This window comes from Pyxicephalus adspersus, chromosome 1, assembly GCF_032062135.1.
Source record: "Pyxicephalus adspersus chromosome 1, UCB_Pads_2.0, whole genome shotgun sequence".
NCBI lineage: Eukaryota > Metazoa > Chordata > Amphibia > Anura > Pyxicephalidae > Pyxicephalus > Pyxicephalus adspersus.
This window is the reverse complement of record NC_092858.1, coordinates 126792561-126809797: the sequence shown is the minus strand read 5'-3', so window position 1 is coordinate 126809797 and position 17237 is coordinate 126792561.

The window sequence follows — 17237 nt, the reverse complement described above, 5'->3', positions numbered from 1 at the left end:
ATCACTAGTAAGTAAAAGGGAAAACAAAGTAGAAGAAATGTGCTAGAATAAAATAATTTATATTGTTATATGATACTGCAGCTACAATATATTATACCAAAATGTGATCAGGGTCTCCTAACTCAGTGGGCTAAGGGAAGATATTGGCCACTAGATGTCGCAAATGCTTTAAACTTAAATTGTAACTAAAAGTAGATTCTTATTGGTTATCAGGATTTTATGGTGATGAAGTCTCAAACTTTTTATTCAACAGGAAATTATGAAAAACTTGACACAAAGCAGCATTTTTTGAAAATGTATTTGTATCCATCACACTATCTAAAGAATAAAATATTCAGCACTAAAGAATAAAGATAAAATAATGAATACTAACAAAAAGTGAAGCATATTTTACATGTAAGTCTATATGCAAAAAAAAAAAGGTAAATAATATCAAAAGTTCTGGGGACCAGGAACAGCCTTGTGTTATAAACACAGTAGGGAGATATAATAGGAAAGCAAGAGTTTAGTAAAATAAAGCAGAACGAGGCAAAAGGAAATCTAGTTTAAGCTCTTACAGTGTCACTAATTGAGTTTGCTGGCTAGAATTAGGTATATATCTCTATATATTGACATACTGGGCCTGATTTATTAAAAAATCTCTAGGACTGGAGAGGATACACTTCCATCAGTGAATCTGGGTGACAGAGAAAACTTGTAATGGATCTGGTCCAGGACTGAAAGAATTTGCTAACAAATAGCAAATTACTTTGTAAGAAATCCATTCCAGGTTTGCTGGATCACCTAGCTTTACCAATAAAACTTTAATAGCCTTTAGAGGAGGAAAGCTGTATGCGATCCAGTTGTCAGTTGTTGCCTGGGTGGGTTCAACATCTTTCTGTTTACTGCTAGACTGAAAATAGCCTTATGGTTCTGCAGAATGGGTGAAAAAGATTGGCAAAATGCATGACGTGCAATGAGAAGGCAAAATTATTACAATTTATACTGTTTTTAAGGAATGCATTAATATTTTAATTACAAGGGACTGTTACAGAAGCTTATTTCATCAACTGTATATTTTTAAAATAATAAAGAAGGTAGGGGGAACTTAATTATGGTTTTTGCAGAGAAGTAAGTTTATTCAATAATGGGTCATCTGTCATTAAAAAATGTGATTAGAAAACTTGTGACTGATGTTTAAAATTGTTTCGAGCATGGGAATGGAGCAAAACAAAACTTTCAGGTACTAACTGAATACCTCCATAGCATCATAGGGAAGCAATATACTTTTTTAGACAACAAAAAAAAGACAACACAAAGGGTAGCAAAAGCTGGGCTATAAAGCCCTCCACTGTCAATGTCAAAATGAAAAACATGCACGCTATGGGTATCAGTACGTCAAACTGATCAGTTTAAATTACAAGTTTTTGTAAACTTGCTTTCCTTAAAATCTTCAAACAGGATGATTTCTTAATAGAAAAATTCTTGAAGAAAAATTAACACAACAGATTCTAAAAATTGTTCTCTTAGAAAACATAGACTATTTAAGGAAGCCTTAATAATGTTGCAAAAATACAGAGCAATTTTAGGATCATGACTGCTGAGTTTTTGCTGTATACTGTTTTTCACTGTAAACTTTGAAAAATACAGCACCTAGAAATATTTTAATATGATATAGAACAATAAAGTAAGGGGTATAAATAGAGCATCACAGTGGATGGTGATAAATGAACATAACAATAAAGGAAAGGCAAGAACAGGGCAAGGGCCTCGTTTACAAAGATAGGCCATATAAAATACCCCTACTGCGAAGTTCTTCAGAAGTAGTCTGAAATGATCCAACGGGTTATACCAGGTCCAAGCAACTCCTATACCCTGGAGTGAGATACACAAACTGGCAGCAGTTACAAAGTAAAATTGTATTTAATGTTATTCTATTGGATGATATAGTATGTCTTAAATAGATATTGTTCTGTGCAAGACAAGGTTGTTGGTTTCTGCAAAGGATTGGTCTGCCCTCTTGTACTCACCTTACCTCTGCTACCTCAAAGCTATTGATGACCTGGGGGGAGCAATGACACAATTTCGGCTAGTGAATGGCTCCCAGGAATAGACACAGGAGGTGGTTGCCATACCTGCATGAGCTTAGTAGAGCCTCCAGCTGCAATTTAGAAAGGAGATACAGGATAGAACAGGTAAGTTAAGTATTAAATGGTCAGGGAGAGGAGGCTCTTTCGGTTAAAGAACATTTTAAAAGAAGTCTGAAACTGCTTACCATGTTGAATTTTTAAGAGCAAGGGATAAAGCAACAAAGGTCCAAGCACAATTAAAATGAGCAGCAATTTGTTATATACTAATTACCAAAACTAGAGGTTTGAAAAAAGTAGTTTAGTCAGGTTAATCTCATTTTGGGCTATGACATACCAGTGCTACAATCAGAACTTTACAAATAGTGAGTGTAGGTGGCATAATAGTATGGAGAGTGTTTTCTCTTGTGTAATGGTCTTTAAGGTCAAATGAGCATTTGATGGGAAAGGTAAACTTGAATATGTGCACCCCTTTATGGCTACAGTTTACCATTTTTTAATGGCTACTTCTATCAGAAAAATGGGCCCCAGTGGCCCTTTAAATACTTTAAATTACAGTTTAATATAGTAGCTAAGATGGGGCAGAATGAGATATTCAAAGTATGAAAGCACAAATGTGATCTGAGCTGTGTTATGCAATCAAATCAGAATGGGTCAAGCACCTGCACCTTTAGAATTTAATATTTTGTGTGTATAATATCATATTACATATATAGTGAGGTTGAAAAAAGATATACGTCCATCAAGTTCAACCACTAGGCAAATAAACATACCCCAGATATAAAACCCTATAAGACATAGTTGGTCCAGAGGCAAAAAAACCCTGGTACAATTTGCTTCGACAAGGGAAAAAAAATTCCTCCTGATTCCATGAGACAATTAGATGTTCCTGGATCAACAGTCACTGTTGTCTTGACTTAAAAGCTATAATACCCAGTTAAATTCTGTGCTTCTAGAAAAACATCTAGCTTTTTGTTAAAGCAATCTTTAGTAGTTGATGAAACTACTTCCTGAGGGAGCCGATTCCACATTTTCACAGACCTTACAGTGAAGAATCCCTTCCTTATCCGGAGCTTAAACTTCTTTTCCTCCAGACGCAAAGAGTGCCCTCTTGTTCTTTTGTAATGATCTCAAAGTGAATAATGGGGAAGAGAGTTCTCTATATGGACCGTTTATATATTTATAGAGGGTGATCATATCCCCCCTTAAATGTCTCTTCTCAAGGGGGAATAGTAGCTGAGCTCCTCCATTCCTTTTATTAGTTTAGATGCCCTTCTCTGCACTCTCTCCAATTATTATTATTAATATTATAATAATGTTTTGTGTGATGTGTCTTAGAACAGTGGTTAGGAACCGGTGGTCCATGAGAAAATTTTGGTGGTCCATGGCATTGGCCAGAGCCACGGACCACATTAACCGTACGGATCACAGGCTCAGGGCGGTGGGCGGGATTTGTCTTTGAATGTGGCTGGGTCAGACGTCACTCTGGGTGAAGTGTCTTCCCCTTTGAGTGACACACGGCTCCCTGCGCATGCATGGTCCGAAGTCTGTGAATTTAGTGTCCGTGACAACCAAAAGGTGGGCGACCACTGTCTTAGAAAACAAAACATAACAAATGCATTTTCGCAAAAACATTTGTGTATATTTTTTTAATAGGCCTGTGGTAAATGATTCCAAATTTTCCACATTACTTGTTGCAGATCTTCTTATGACAAGGCTGTTTTCTGTTCTCCCGGTGCACACTAAGGTTCATTTCTCTTCTTAGATGGACATTCTCTTTCCCTGTGATCCTCCACCTATGCTGAGGTTTAGAGTTCTTATGTGGGAAATATATCTTTTTAAACACTTTACCTGCAGATTTCTTTGCCATGTTTGTCTTAATTGTGTGTTTAGAGTAGGTAACCGGTAGTAGTTGATAAGTTATGTTTTTGCTAGACAATCATTTTCCTAAAAATATGGCACGGTCCATACAAATTAGTTTGCATGTCTTTGTACTTTGGGTATATTTATAAACAACTCACACAGCAATTTTAGCAGTGAAAGTGTGTTTTATTTATTTCACAATTATTACTAGCTGTCAATCTCAGTATAGATTTATAAATGAGTATTGAATAAACTGAATAAAAACAAACACAATACTGTACATTCTAGTGAAGAATATAGTATGGCACCCTCCAATATACTAATATTTTTGTACATTGGACTATGATAGAATATGACAAATTTTGGTCTCATGTTAACAGGCTTTGGGTGATGGCACTAGTTTAACATTACAGACACTTCTCAGTTCATAATTCTTCACAATTCTGTTTGCATTTGACCTATTTCTGACCCTACATGAAAATGCAAAACCCATATGATAAAGTTTGAACAAAGGGCTTAAATCTGGTCCTGGTCATACAGTGCCAATCAAGAAGCCTACAGACATCAAAATACTCTTTGCCAATGTTTCATGATCAAAGAATGTAAAGTTTGAACTCATTGGTTCACTTCATCCTCTGCCAGTGGTTCTCATTCCATTCTGAGCCTTTTAAATAATGCAAAATTGTAAGCTTTTTATGTTTTTGCAAAAGAGAAGCCCTACAAGACCAATTTCTGGAAGACTTTGTTTCATAGCTGAAAACTGGTCTTTGCCAATTTGACTTTGCCAGATGTAGTACAAGAACATAATCCTTAGTGTTTCTAAAAGTAAGTACTGATCATCAGATGCAGACAGATTTTTGGGTTTTTCATAGCATTTACTCCCTTTAGCTTGCCCAGTTTCTTCAAATTTCTTTGTGACAAACTGAATAACACATCTTGAAATTCCAGTTTGGCAGGCTATTGCTCACTGGCTAAAGCTTTGTTGGTGAAAAATGATTTTACAGCTGTGTAGTTTTAGCCATCCAACAAGATGTCAGTAACTTTTTAAAAACAGAAGAAGTTCTTATTGTACTGCCTATCATTTTAATGTATTACTTGGTATTATTCTTATCACTTTATAATTATATTGTATTCTGTATACATTATTATGTATATATATATATATATATATATATATATATATATAGTAAGGTAGCACGGTGGCTCAGAGGTTAGCACTCTGGCCTTTGCAGGTTCAAATCTAGGCCAGAACGCTATCTGCATGGAGTTTGTAGATTCTTCCCATGTTTGTGTGGGTTTCCTCTGGGTACTCCGGTTTCCTGACACATTCCAAAAACATGCAGTTAGGTTAATTGGCTTCCCCCTGACCTTAGATTGTATTAAAGACATATGACTAAGATTGGGACTTTAGATCATGAACCCCTTTGAGGGATAGCTAGGGACATGACAATGGACTTTGTAAATCCCTGTGATATATGTTGGTGCTATTAAAATACTGAATAATATTAATAGTATACATTAAACACAACCAACTGACCCTTCCATGTTAGGAAGGCTCTTAATAGCTTAAGAAATGTGCAGCATGAAGTATATCATGGTGGCCAAAGTTAAGGTTTTTTTAAAAAGCATATATTATGCATACGTTGCAACCTATGTATCATTTACATCATATTTATATGTGTGTGCCAAAATGTGTTGTAAGGGATGACTTTATGGATTGAGCAAGATGATTCATTAAAAAAATACTAATATACTATGACAGGAAAAAAAGAGTATTACTACTGACCATATATTATCACAATTGTCCATTTGTTGGCTGCATATTGTCTCGTTTTTGCATTTCTCACTCTCATGTTGGTACAATTGTTAGTTTTCTGCAGGCATATATTAATAATTGCTTATTTGCTGGCTTCATACTGTACCAATTAACTGATTGCCTGATGCTTATGTATTGTATACAATAACCCATGAATACAGTAACCCATGTATCAAGACCAACATTCTGTAGCTTTATATCAGCATAGTATAAAGTATACTAAAGTATAGTATAAAGTTATTACTATAATTTAGTCTTTTTTTGGTGGGTCCTTATCAAAGCACACTGCCATTAGCTTTAAATGTTTCACCATAGTGCACTTTGTGCACCCCTATTACTACCCCCCACCATTGTTTTTTTTACAATTCAGATATTTTTCACTTCTTTTTTACCATGATGCAAAACATGTAACACTTTTAAAACCTTTTTTATTTTATCAATAGGATTTTTAAAGCATTTGCATAAAGACATACTTACTCGACTTACTCTTATGTGTTTTGACCAGACATTTTCACAGTTGTGCACTCTATCAGCTTTGACTTTCTTTCGATTAAGATTTGTGTTTATCTCCATTTATGACAACCCAACCTTTATAATTGTACTGGTCTTGCCCTCCACCAACCTTATCCTCTGACTGTCAGGTAAGTAATACTGTTCCTTCATATATAGTCTGTATGTACAGTATGTTGTCTTAATCAAGTAAGATGTATAGGCAGCACAAAGTTTTCTCTTCTTTCTGAGCTGTTATTATTCCTTCAGAATCTAAAATATGTTACCAAAATGCCTGATTGAAAAATAATCATAATAATCTATTAAACTATTCTGGTCTGAGTTAAATGTTTCACTTACAGAGAAAATACCTTCCAGTCCTTTGACTAACATGTATATTAAGACGCTAATTAAAATGACTGCACAATCTGCTGCATCAGTTCTCTGGTAAACAACAGACGTCCAAATAACCTTCATGGTGGCAATCATATGGCACTTAGATCTCATGAGTTCTTGCATTTACAGTTGTTTATTACATTTTGTGACATTTGCTTCATTTTAACCTGATTTAACTTTTACAGAACCAAAATAAGGACTTTGCTAAGGATAAGGATTTAGAATATTCTTATTTCATATTATACTGTGCATATTTTTGTTGTTCAGCAAAATTTTCAACAATATTTGTTTTTCATAAGACAGAGTGGTTAAAAGAAAGTAATGCAAAGACAGTTGTTACTTCCGGAGAATAATACACTGGGACCAATGACAATGTTTACAGAATCACAAAGGAAATAAGCACTGTGTTCATGTTGCTAATTAATTTGACCATGCTATTTACATATAGGTCTAAAAAGATAGCATTGTTAATAGTCTATAAAGACTGAAGTTCACAAACATATGTAAAAGATGGAGGTGAGGATTTGCTTCCATACAGTTGATGTAGGATTTTACGAGTATATGCACTTTCTACGAAAAATACTGTAAAATCCAGGGACAAGTAGAGGTGGGTTCTCTGTTGTTTACAAAGGGCTTTTTATATTGGAACCCCAACATGTTACTGTATACAGTGGAATTATTAGTAAATTGAATTTTTCTTGAAAATAGTACCATACATACCAATACCATGCAAAGAGTCACGAGTGCAGAAACCTTGAACTGGAATTTTTGATCATCTCCTGTGGGCAGGCTCAGGTCCTACGCACTTTCTGCATGTTATGGACTAATAATTAAGGGAGGGACAGGGTGGGTTTTAACCTATCCTTAGAAATGGAATATGCATTTGCATAATAAAGTTCCCTGGAGTGTAAAGGAACCAGGTACACCTGTTCTCTTCCTGATTCCAAAACTTACCCTAAAAAGTAAGCAGTCCTGAACTCCAGGACCCAATGATGTTGGCCATTGCAGGCAAAGCTCACTCCCTCTGCACTTTTCTGTAACCCATTCTAGATAAGGGTTCTTCTGTGTGCCTATGTAATGCCATGTAGGCAGAGTTCATGTCTCATTGTGCCCCGTAGTCTTCAGAGGTGTTGGTAGAAAGAAAGGGTTGGATACAGTTCAGAAAGTTTGTGTGTGACACAGTGTGAGCATTGGTAACTTGGATAGTGGAATGGTAGTTTATTGCACCTTTGTCTTTGCAGGTAAATCCCATGCAGGGTAAAGCAAGTATACACAAGTGAACAAACAAATGGTGCAAGGTGCAAACATACACAAACATTTCTGACTTTGGGCCTGATTTATTAGCTCTCTCCAAGACCGGAGAGGATACACTTTCATCAGTGAACCTGGGTGATATATCAAACTTGGAATACATTTCCAAAAGGTAATTTGCTATTTGTTAGCAAATGTTTTCAAACCTGGACCAGATCCATTTCAGGTTTGCTGGATCATCCAGGTTCACTGCTGAAAGTGTATCTTCTCAAGTGTTGGGGAGCTTTATTAAATCAGTCTCATTGTGTACATATTGTAAATTCTCTTCTTGTACATCTGATGTATGCTGTGAACACCAGGCAACACAAACCACCACCTGCTGTTGCAATGTTTTCATCTGTGAGAATTTAAATGATTAGTTTCTAATGTTGCTATAAGCATTTGTGTGATTAGAGATTAGATTAGAGATTTGTGCGATTTGTAGATTAGATTTTTACATACACCAGGAGTGGTGTTTACTGTTACCCTAATGTTTCTTAGTGTAAACTAATTTAAATTGATGTATTACCTACTACTAACCTTTGTAGGTTGTTTTGTGTGTCCTCTTCTTGATACATTTTATAAACTATGTTGTATACTTAATACTACTGACTGCTGCACCGAATGTAAGTGTAATATAGTCTGGACTCACTTTCACTTGTTTGCTGTGCTGTAAATTACATTACTAACCATGGTGTTTGTTCTTCATAAAGGTTGGGTCTGACAAAGTGTAAGCTGTCTGACTATACTGTGCAGGGAAAGGCATGTGTAATGAAAAGGTTTTGGAGTATTTTGTGAGCACAAGGTCTGTGGCACTTGTATGCAATGTAAACTGCAAGCAGGCTCAGATTTTGTTAATCAACACCCAATATTTAGTGTAATTTATTAACACGCCCACTGTCCCTGCAGTACACTAGGCAAGCTGCTGTTCTGCACCTTTAAAGTGTCCCTTTTTCTCATGTTCTAAAGTTAGAAGGTTACATTAAAACCAGTGAAGCTCTTTCACAATAATGACCTATACAACCTAAAAACACATACAAACATTAGGACTACAAAAGCAAAGAACCAAACAAAACGATCTTATTGCATACAAGTAACTTTTTTTTGTTGCTCTGACAATTTTTTTTATCTGCAATGTACTTCTTATTTTTCAATTATATATATATTTAATTAACTAAATGTTTTTACACTTATAGTCACAGAATATATTAATGCATGAAATATTGATGCCGGTAATGCAGCAACAAAACAGTATGTTCCATATGTTTCACAAAATACCTAGATGAAGAAAACAACCATTGAATCTTTGGCACCACCAAATGGAAATACAAAAGCAATGCAGTCGAAGCAAGAAAATGAATAAGAAATGTCTATTCATACTATCAAAAGCATTCATTATAAAATCTTTAGCACGATATATATAAATACTAATGAAAGGTAGCATGTTGACAATTGTTTTTGTTGTCATAAGCTATTTAAAGCTGTTTCTTTGTTTTTACTAATATATTTTTTATTGTTGTAAAGAAAATGGTTTTGTTTGATTTTTTTTTTATTGTTAAAGAATTAATGATTGTGCTCTACATAGAAAGTGTCCTTCATATTACTGTCCTTGTCTGGTATTATGCTTTAATTTCTTTAATAATTCATCTTGATGAAGTTAGATGTCCCTGCAATGGAGTCTTTCTGTAACTGAAAACAATACAATAAACTTAATAAGTCGATTTGTACTAAATGTGAATATTTGCAGTACTTTGTTTTCTAAAAATCTCTCAATTGTGTATATTTTTGTATTATTTGTCAATGTTTTGTATATATTATCTACTTATTTTAAAAATACAAATTATCTCTGGAAAAGGAACAACACATAGGTATCTGCCTTACCTGCATTACCTCTCAGCTTCTTTTTTCTCTGCAGCTGGTGAAAGTACCTGGCACTGCAAGCGTTGAAGATCATGTGACCTGATCCCCTTTGACAATGCTGGGTGTTATCATCCTAATGCATGCTAATTTGATGCTTTTTTGCCATACAGGTAATTCCTGTTCAGGTTTTTGGAAAATTAGTGCTACTGTCATTCAAGATCCTGAGCAAATCTTTGTATTTCCTAAAGCCTCAGTGTGGCACAATGCTAAGTATGATTTGGGCCTCGTACATGACAGCAAACCTACTTTTATGGATGTTCAGGAGGGAAGATGAAGTTTGTCAATGCTCAGATGCACAGTATCTAAATTACCCCTAAATATCAAGGGTAAGTCAAAACTGATCTAGGGGTCAAAACTGACATGAAGGTCAGTGCTTCTGAATGTATTGAAGCATTCATTTGTATCAATATGACAACCAGGCAACTAGCATATTCAAAAGGAAAGTTCAGCAACCGCAAGCTATGCATTATCTCAATATCATCTATTTAAAGTTGAAACCAAAATACCCTTGCAATGGGGCTAATTCTGCAATGTAAGGGTTTATTGCTAATTAAGTTCAAGGACGGCTTTTCTCAACCTTTTTAACATGGGGGAACTCTTGAAATAACTTTCATGTCTAAATCCACAGCTCACAGTATATTAGCGCGTTGATCAATGGAAAAATGCCTCTTTTACTGTTGGCCAGGGGAAAGATTATCACCCTTACAGATGGCCTAAAAGATCATTGGAATCACCTAAACTGATGTGAGAGGTTCATTTCTCAAAGAACCCCTAACAAGGAACCCGGTTAGGTAACACTGATCGAGGTGGAATATAGGCAGCACTTTACTTACCCCTCGCTCCTATAGTGGTCACCGCACTGCATTTTCATTCAACTGTTACAGGCTATGTTCAGGAACTTTGCTTTCTCAACCTAAATGCAGTGTTCTTGGTCCTGCATTTTGGGGTTGACATCAATACCTGCAACCACAGCCTGTAGTGCTCAAATGAAAATAGAAGGCTGCAGGAGAAAACCTATTCAGAGTTGGAGCATGTAGGATAGAGGGAATGAGTTAAGTAAAATCCTTCTCTACATTCCCGCCTAGATAAAATAAAAAACATACATTTAACTTGTTGTGTGGGATTAGCTTCACCTAAAAGTAAGATTTATCTTCACCCTTTAGTTCAGCTTCAAAAATATAGTTCTCAGTTCTACATTTTTTCTTTTTCTGATATAGAACTTAAAGATCTGTCTGCAAAAATTAATTTATATCTATTCTCAAAGTGACCTTAAACCTTAAAAAGTGACACGCGTTTATCTGTCTGGCAGGGGGCAAGCCTGGCAGCTATACCATGTTCCATACTGACGTAGCTGCCATAGAAGAAACAACAACATACAGAATAGGACACATAATGCAACACACCTGGAAAAGCAGTACTGATATCTTTCCAAATAAAGGAAGATTTGAATAAACACCCACTAAACAGGTAAGTAATAATTATATTTTTTACAGCCTGCCCTTAGTTTTCTGTTTTCAGCATAGTGAGAGGGTCACTTTTAGCTTAGTTCATAGATACTGTTACACAAATTCATAAATAGCTAAATTCTTCAGGGATAGTTCAAGTAAGGTTCATTCTTGATTTGCCAAGTCATGTTTTGGTCTTCTACATCACCAATTTAAAATCTTGAAAGCTTTTGCCAACATGCCATTTATTTCTCTTGTTAGGTTCAAGTAGGTAATTATATATAATTGCCTTTTTTTTTTTTTTTTAAAAAAGTCTAGCGATTCTAAATAGATACTGGATAAACTGTAAGACATATCAAGTTCTTCTAATGACTCAGTGACAAAAATATAAAATACCTGTGTCCATAACAGCGCCTCTTAACAGCTTCTCTGCTGCTCAAACTTATAATGCAAAATGAACATCTTCTATTTCTCTGCTCTGTGCCAGTACGCAGTAAACTTATTTGACCATAACCACAAAAATGTCAAAAACAAATTAGAACATCATGTGCGCACTACTCTTATACATACATTTAACAACATCTGAGTTACAGCAACGGTTGTAATGTCTGTAATTTTCCAAATATGAATAAGTAGAGACAGAATAAACCTTTGTGTTCATAATCACACACTTTTAGCAGATTGCAACTTTTGATTCCTGTCTAATTTGAAACCGTAGGGTTGCAAGAGAAAAGTAGTATGCAAACTAATTTATAAAGACAACTTTTAAACTAGGTGTTGCATATGATAATTTGCGAGAAATGTTCTAGTTTAAAATTGTGTAGTTCACTATAGGCTACATTTACTAAGTTATAATAGCACGCACTAAACTTCAAATGTGAGTCAAACTGAAAATAACAATGGCATAACTGAAAACAACTATCATTATGTCAAGCAACACATATGTTATAGTTTAGTGAACTGCACCTAAATTCTTCAGTATACAGAGTTTTTTCTTCTGATTTCCCCCATCTAGTGGTTATAAATCGATACACCACATTGAAGTACATTGCAGTCAAAGTACATATTAACCTGCATACTTGTTCATGGTATATGACATAGGCAATACATTAGCTTCAAGCAGTTTTTCCCCCCATAGAATTGCAATATACAGAATCATTTCTAGTTTAGAAGACACTCCATGTCCATTAATCATTTCATTTATCTATCTGGAATGCAAAAAAAAAAAAAAAAAAAAAAAAACAGCTGGGTCAACATAGGAAACTACTATTCTCCCCAAAAAGAGGATTCATACAAGGTCATGTTTCATCTTAGAACACCTATTCTATAATACTTTAGTCCTACAACTTTCTCTGTTGGATCTCATCTTCCTGTCTCTCACATCAACCCAATAGTAACTTTTTTTAGCCGCTAAGCCTATAGTGCCATCAAGTATCATAAATGACTCACACCGTCTGCTAAAGAGAAATTCCTATACATTTCTTTATGCCCATTTCAAATACGGACAATTAGCTTTTTTATGATTGTAAGGATCTTTGTACGAGCTATTGTGATCTCCCTCCAGGCACTCATTCCCTCTGTCATCTGTATATGAAATGCTTATTAAGTCTTTTCCCTGTGATTCCTTGTGCATAGATATTTAGACTGATGCCACAATCAAGATAAATGGCATATTTAAAGGGCTCTGGTTGGCAAATCTAGGTGGGTGAAATCCATGGAGTAAAAACTCAACAGAAACACCAAATGTCGGGAGTCTATAAAGAGTTTTTATCATGGCCATGTACGTATTTGCCTTTCTATAAAAAGCATCCCCATAACATTTTTTTAAAGCTTCCAAAATGTACTGCTTTCAAAATGCTTGCTTCAAGATAATAAAGCAACTGAAACTTTATCACTTTAATAGGGGAAAATGTCAGTAGGGAAAAAGGAAAAACAAGTCATATGACATCACTCTGCATTTTGCAGTGTAATGTCAGGGCTTCACGTGGCTTTCTGCACTTTACAAATAGAATGTTGATCCCTGTCATGTGAATGTTTGATGGGGTTTGTCCCAACCTAATGGAAACTTGAGATAAGGAACACGTTCCCACAGACATTCTCTCTATCTTGAAATGTTAAAAGAGACTAACATGAAATTTGATTAATATGCAAGACCCACTGGGAAAGTTATTATTATTAGCATGAAAGCTGGTGTCTGACTGTAGAGGATTGGATTGACTTGCAGACACCTCTTCTCATGGAGTGCTGCACGAGGAAGCCTGGGGTACTGGCTAATGGTGAAGCCCCAAAACTCCTGCTAGTGTATGAAATGGTCTACCTTGCAAGATGTAATGTCTGTGTATGTTTTGACCCTTCATTTTTCATATCTGCCATTTTTGGCCTTGATGTCTACCACTCTCCAAGAACGGACCTTCTATGTATATATATGAGCTACCGTATGTACTGTATATATATGACCTTAGGTTTTTGAGTGTTCTTGACAACAGGCAAGGGCTCCAAGGATAGTGTGGAGCTACAATTACCTAATATGAAAAAATGTTTTCAAACATGTCATAGTTATCCAACTACGTATAGATACTTTTGAACATAATAAATAAAATGCTGTACATTCAGAACATTATACATTTTTGTTACAATAACAGTGGCAAAGCATTGCAAAGAGTGATCCTAGACCCCTGTCATTCACATTCATAGGAGCACAAATAACATTGTTACTACTTCATTGACAATCAGGGCTGGTTAATAAAGAATAAATATGTATTCCTGGTTTCCAAAGCAACAGCAAAGTTTTCTTCTGCATTGCAGATCAACTTGCCCAGCATTGCGTTCTATGGACAGACACTGAAATGAAGGAGAAGCAGTAATTTTCAAGTATATATATTTTCCAATACTATTTTCTATAACATTTTCTAAAAATTCCCTAATTCCAGTTATTTTATGAAAATGTAATTATCTCAATCTGTTGTATAGAAAAATAAAACAAAACATAGGTGTATTTTTAAAACAGCACAGCAAGGTGGAAGATCCCAAAGATTGACAAACCTAATGCTACTTTTCATGGATCTGTAAGTCAAGAGATTCATCGAAATTGGACTGCAGGTAAAAAGCTTAAATAAATTGGTGAAATACATTTTCTAAGGCTGCCCTGGATTCTGTACATCTATTGTATTTAATATACACAATTCTTCAACACAGGTAGCATGGTCGTGTCAGGGCAGAGATCTTATTTTTCTCTGATTAAGTTAAGTAACATTTAACACAAGGCTTATACTTATAACCACAGTGAGAAACCATTAAATTGCACTATCCTGCTTTAGGGTGCTCTTAATGGTCTATTTGCAGCAGGACTTCAAACAAGATATAGCTGCTGGAAAAGTGCTGGATTATGGACGACATTGGCATGGGTTGGTTCCAGGAATAAACCTGGTAGTTGGGCCTTGAAAATCCACCGGTACCTTAGCATCCTTTTATGAAATTGGTATAAAGAAACGACTAACCAATACTGTTTTAAAACTTAACCTAGAACTCAAAAAGTTTAGAATAATACTTTATATTCTTGTTTTGCTGTGTAAACTCTAAAGTATATTGGAAAATGATGAGCTACTCTTGAAAGAAATAGAGATTGGACAAGCAACAGAAGGATTTTATGTTTTTGCACCATGCGCAGAGGTTTTCTCCAATTCACAAACTGCAGATATTGTAATAGAAGTATATTGCACAAATATTTTGTCTATATACTTGTGAAAGACCTATAAAAACATGCAATGCTTCTAAAGAAGGCAGCACTTTTGTAAAAGTAAATAAATATTTTTGAATGGTTTTGAGAGGTTACCCTAAATGAACCCTATGTATAGGAATGAGTGACACACATATCTGCAATTATATTCAAACCTCAACTTTTCCTGCAAATGTTGTATTTGGCTCTACTCCCACTTTCCCTTCCGAACTTCTCTATTGGTTGTTAGGTTCCATCATCGGACCTGATTTAATAAAGCTCTCCAATGCAAACCTGGATTTCTTCAAAGTCCTTTGCTATTTGCTAGTAAATGTTTGAATCCTGGTCCGGATCCATTCCAGGATTGCTGGATCACACAGCTTCACTGATGAAAGTGTATTCTCTGATGCCTTAGATTGTTTTAATAAATCAAGCTCATCGTGTTATAGGTGAAATAGAGAGGCTAAGTCCTGCATAGATGCCATATTTGAAGCAATCATTTGTGATCCTTTTGGGTTAAAATTAGGGTGCCAGTATTGGTGGACAATGCAATTGTTTATTGATTCCTTGATATCAGTGAACAACCAACCCAATGACCCCCATTGTTATTCTTGCAACAGAACATTATCTGAGCAGTATATCTGTTCAGCAATCATCCATTTAACTATCAGACAAGACCATAGCAAACAATCTTTTTATACACCAATTACTAACCTTCTTGGCCTTGAGAAAGATGAGAAGGGTGGATCAACATCTGACATATTTTAATTTTATTCTGAAATCCAAGTATATATCTAAATACACATACAGCTTACCATTTTGCCTGTTATTGCTTTTATATCTATTTAGTCCTTTTAAAATAATTACTGAACTGCTCCCACTACCTACCCCTATCTTATTTATGTCTATCTGTTGACTGGACATTAAAAGTACAGCAGATAACAGATAAGAAAGCCCTATTTTTTATGCTGACATCTCCTTCTGGTAACTTTGCATGAAGCCCACCTAAAGGGCTCCCTGTGCCACCCTCCCTCCCCCAGTCTGCTGTACAGAGGAATGGGGGATTAAAAATTACAATTGATGTGATTGTGATTAAAAATTACAATTGATGATTTATTATTGAATAGATTCATTTTCATATCCATCTGTATGGAGATCACTTTAAGAGGCTCTCAAATTAGTGTTGACAGCACAATACTTGTTTTAAATTCACTTTACTGAGGAGCCTCTCTGAATATTTATTTGTACAAAAATTATTTTTCAATGTGACTGAATAAACTTCACTCAGCACACTTGCATTATTTTAGTTTATTACCATTTAAAAGAATAATCATCATTTTGAAATACTCTGTAACACGTTGCATATAAAGTGCTGATTTGTGTAAAATTGTAACAATTTTCTCCTGTAGGTCAAGTTGTACAGAAATGTTGTTTTTAATGGTCTATTATTTCTGGCAATCATATGGCAGCTATTGCTTCTTGAGATATTTGCTGACAGCTAAGAAAGGTGTTATCAGGATTTGGATCACAACAATTTGATCACAAAGTGTACAAGCTATTAAAGAGCCAAGAAATTAGAGTTAGGAAATGCTTTACTTGATTTGCGTATTTACGTTCAACATTTAACATTTCCTTTTCTGTAAGTAAAAGTGAGGAAAGGAAAGTTAGAACACGAACGTTTCAAAGTTTTTTAGAAAACTTTTTATTACCATAATGGTAATGAACAGACTTAATCTGCATTTTATATGACCCCTTCATAACATCTTGTGCCCACAATAATGGAACATGTAGGTGTTTAAAGCAAACTTACCATTTTCAGTTCTTTCATGTTCTTAATGCATCACAGAAACAGGTTTTGTGGGATCACCAAAGCTGTTCAGGTCACATAAAGCTATGTGTAGGTAAAGCTAGGTGCCTATACTGCAATGCTGCTGGTTATTTAGCTTCTTACATTTCATTGTGTTTATTTTTTTTTTTTTTTAAAAAGCGACAGTATGACAAAAAATAAGTCAAAATGCCATAAACGAATGACGGAGGGGCTAATGTATAAAATAATAAAAATGTTTTGATTATTTTGGGTAGAAAAAAGGTACAAAAAGGAGAGAGAAAAAGAGCAAAGATGAAATAAGGGAGTATCCCCTTCCAGGTATCGCATACCGCTGGCCAATCAGGAAATAGCCTCTTAATCATCCCTGGCTATTTAGCTAGCTCACACACTGCACTCAGCATTCATGCAA